Consider the following 4,392-nt stretch of genomic DNA (forward strand, 5'->3'; position numbering starts at 1 on the left):
CCTTTTTAAGGGTTCAACAAAGATCTGGTGGTCACCTTGCAAAGAAAATAAAAAACTAGAATTATTACCCCAAAGACAAGAATTCACTTCACTAGCATCAAATTTCCACAATGCTGCTCTCTGTCTACAGAGACTTCCCACTTCAGTACCAAATCATATCACTGAATAATCTGTTTGAAGACATATTAAGTGGTGATTAAAATCAATATGTGAAGTAAGAGCAATGTGCATAACATGGCTAAAGTGGTGACAGTATGAACAACCATGACCCATCTACTTGGGTCCAGGGAACAAAGCTCCATTTTTTATGCTGGCCGGCTGACAGTGAACTGTAAAACACATCTTCAACACCAAGGAGGTTAAAATTAGAAAACTATGCATATTAAAATCAACATAATGTGATTAGTATGAGCCTCAACTAATTAAGATAAAAATGAAAGGATTATCAATAAAATATGTCAATAATTATGTCTCATTTCAGTTAGTTAAGCCTATTCCTCAGAGTAGCTATGAGACAAAAAATAGATCTATTAATCCATCACCTGGTACCTATCACCACCTGCCCCTCAGAGACAGGACATCTTTGCCACACCAGCAAATATACACAGTCATACACATACTTTAAACTGATGATTTGATAGACAGACAGACAGACAGACAGAGAATATGTAGAAATAGATGCTCTGTATAAAACCTCAACATAATTCCCAAACACAAACACAAGAAACTTCAAAAAGCCCACCTTTGAATATAAGAAATTTTGGGGAGACATTTTGGATCTAATAGCAGCCTTCTGGACAATGTGGTATTTATAGCAGGATGACTATCAAAATTTGAACATGATTTGTCTCCCTCCAAAACTCATATTGAAATTTAATTGCGTGCTAGCATGGGAGGTGGGACTTTTAAGAGGAGATTAGGTTATAAGAAAGGATTTCTTCTATGGTTTAAATGTAGTTGGTCCCAATCCAGCATGGTAGTATTGGGAGGGGGGCCTAGTAGGAGGTGTTTTGGCAATTGGGGTGGAACCTCAATAAACAGATCAATGCAATCCCTCAGAAATGAGTGGATCCTCATTCTCACAGAACTGGGTTAGTCACTGCAAGAGCAGGTTGATATAAAGCAAAGTTAACCCTTGAGTTGTATCCCATCCACGTGTGTCCATCTTCTTGGTTTGCCATTCTCTGTCATGAATGGACACAGCACAAGGCCCTCGCATTGCTTCCAAACCAACTTGAATCTCCAAGACTCTAGAACCATGAGCCAAAGAAAACTTTCTTTTATAAGTTTTCCTATCTCAGAACAGAAAATGGATAATATGTTTATACCAGGGCTGGATTAGTTATTGCAAAAACAGGCAGGTATAACTCAAGGTAGCCCTGGTGTTTTTGTTGCCTTTACTCTTGCCTACTTGTCTTTCAACTTTTCTATCATATTTGATCCAACATGAAACCTTTACCACATATGGCCACTTGATCTTGCACTCCCAGCTTCCAGAACCATAAGCTAAATCAATCTCTTTCCTTTATAAATTAGCCAGTATTAAGTATTTTGTTACAGCAACAGAAACAGACTAAGACAGTTGCCATACTTTACCAAGAATGAGGCTCAATGCAAAAATACTTCCCCTGTTTTTTTTTTTTTATTCATTCCCCATAGAAACTTTTTGAAATCATTATGTTTTCCACTTGAGGATAAAAACATGAAAATTCTAGCAGATCAATTAATCTGTCCAAAGCTACATAACTGGGAGGTAGGTATCCAATAAAGTAAGAGGAGTGGAATCTGGAGTCTGCATGCCTGGTTTAGATCTCTGAATGACCTCCTGTCACATAAGAGATTACCATAGACTTAAAGTCTTGAAACAATATTTACCTTCTTCTTGACAATGAGTTAGGGCTCTTATGATATTTTATAAGCCTACAAAAATATAGGGCAGGGATGGGATGTCCTCTGAAAATTTAACTGAGAAAGTTTTGATTTCAAATCCATGTGGTTCTTGACAATATTTCATCCACAAGGGTCTTTAGAGTGGCAGCCTTTGTTGGTGGTTGGTTGTGGTCCAGCCTTCAGTTCTTGGTCACATGAACCTCTCCAACATGATGACTTGCTTTTTCAAAGCCAGCAAAAAAAAAAAAAAAAAAGACAACACACTAGGAAGATGCAAGTTACACCCTGAAGGAGAAACAGCATGGGCCCTCCACAATCAAGGGAAGGGAATCTCACAAGTGTGGACACCAGGAGGAGGGACCACTGATCCAAAGACATCATCTTCAACTCTCTGCACCACAGATCCTCGCTATACCACACCCTAACTCAATTTCTGTATCTCACTCAGTTTCGCATTTGTGACATGACCCCACCTCTATAAACCAACCTGATAAAATTGTTATGAGGACGAGACGCTGTCATATTTATGAAGAGCTTCCACCAATGCCTAGCACCCAGTAAACATCACACACTGTGCTGTTAAACTAATAAATACCAGCACTTGAGTTCAAACGCAGATATGCCTGGCTTTAAAGGCTGTGTTCTGGATCGTGACACTATTGAAGAAATATTCGAAGAATATAAACAAAATAAAATAAATTATTATATGATTATCCCCAACCAAAATCCCAGCTTCCAAATTAACCTATTTTAATGGATTTCAAGAAACCGACTCTTGAAATCAGTAGTACAATTATCCGAACTATCCTGAGGGAAAGGAGAAAAGAAAGAAGGAAGAAAGGGGAAAAATACAGACACAGATCTTTTATCCTTCACAAAAATTAACTCAAATGGATCCCAGACCTAAGCATAGAATACAGAATTATTCAACTCCTAAAGATAACAAGAGATAAATTTTGGTGACCTGGGATATAATGTTGAAATTACAGATAAAATACACAAAGTATGAATCATGAGAGAAATTGGTAAATCAGAATTCATCAAAGTTAGAAACTTCTGCTTTGTGAAAGATAATGTTAAGAAAATGAGAAGACAAGTTATACGTGACAGAAAATCTTTGGCAGCAATGGACCCAATAAAGGACTGGTACCCACAACTTACCAAGAACTCTTAAAAACTCAACAATAGAAAAACAACCCAAATTTTTAGTATATGTGCTAGAAAAACAAACACAAAAATTCAGTTTTTTTTTAAACAATTATTTTATTTTTTAATTTTTTAATGGAAGGGTCTACAGGGTGTTCAGGGTCTCACTACTAGATTGGACCCATAGTGATCTGCCTGTTTACAGCCTCCCAAAAGCTGGGATTATAGACACATGCCACCATGGCCAGAGCCCCAGGGGCGGGGCCGGCACGGCAGGCCAGGGGATCCAACCTCCAGCCCCTGCGCCTGCTTCCAGGTGCTTTAATCCACTGAGCTATTTGACCAGACCCAACAATCCCAGATTTTTGAGATGCAGAATATCTAAACAGACACTTCACCAAAGAAAGTGTGCAGATGACAAGTGAGCATAAAACATTATGCCACACAATTAGAGAATTATAAATTAGCACGCTGACAAGAGACCACCGCACACCTACTAGAATGGCTAAAACCCAAGACACCACCCACACCAAATGCTGGCGAGGATGTGAAATGGCAGCGTATGCCTACTGATTGTTGGTGGGGCTGCGGAGACAGCCACCTTGGGAGAAAGCGGGGTGATTTCTTTGTGAAACTAAACAAACTCTCACTTTAGACTCTGGAATTCAGGTTTTGGTATTTATGCCAACAACTTGAGAGTCATGTTCACAAAAATACCTGCACATGCATGTTGATGGCAGTTTTATTTTTAATTGCTAAAACTTGGAAGAAACCAGGAGATTGGATAAACAAGCTGTGGTATAGTCACACAATAAAATGTTTTTCAGCACTGGAAAGAAATGTGTTAGCAAGCCATGAAAAGAGGTGAAGGATTCTTACCTGGCGAAGGAGATAGCACGGTCACCAAGGGGGCTTTCCCAGGGTGAGGCTTGTCCATTGCATCCCAGATGGGCTGACCCCTGTGATTTCCCCAAATGTGGGAAACTCGACTGCGAAATTTGTGGTAATGGGCGACTGCGTTCACGCCCTCCCCTTTGAAAAAAGAAAAAAAAAGATGTGAAGGAACCTTAAGTGCATATTGTGAAGTGAAACAAAATAATCTGAAAGAGCTCCAGGGTTGTATGTTCCCTGATTCCCACTATAAGACATTCTGGAAAAATTTAAACTAAGGAGACAGTAAAAAGTACAGAGATTGCCACAGCGCTGTGAAAGGGCAGGAAGGATGAAATAGAGGGAATGTTAAGACAGTGAAGGCATTCTGTACAAAACTGTACTGGTGGACGCATCTCATTACATATTTGTCAAGACCCATACAATGTCTAATAGAAAGAGTGAACCTAAATGTAAACTGTTTAG

The 4,392-nt window shown here is 39.1% G+C and overlaps 1 non-coding gene across 1 annotated transcript; it reads left to right on the plus strand.

Annotated features, from left to right (window-relative positions):
* Positions 1-3,907: 3,907 nt before the first annotated feature.
* Positions 3,908-4,071, plus strand: LOC111818119. Its single transcript, XR_002822185.1, has one exon. It is a non-coding gene; the product is annotated as a U1 spliceosomal RNA (small nuclear RNA).
* Positions 4,072-4,392: the final 321 nt, after the last annotated feature.

This window comes from Octodon degus, unplaced genomic scaffold (assembly GCF_000260255.1).
Source record: "Octodon degus isolate 3935 unplaced genomic scaffold, OctDeg1.0 scaffold00079, whole genome shotgun sequence".
In the NCBI taxonomy this organism is placed as follows: domain Eukaryota; kingdom Metazoa; phylum Chordata; class Mammalia; order Rodentia; family Octodontidae; genus Octodon; species Octodon degus.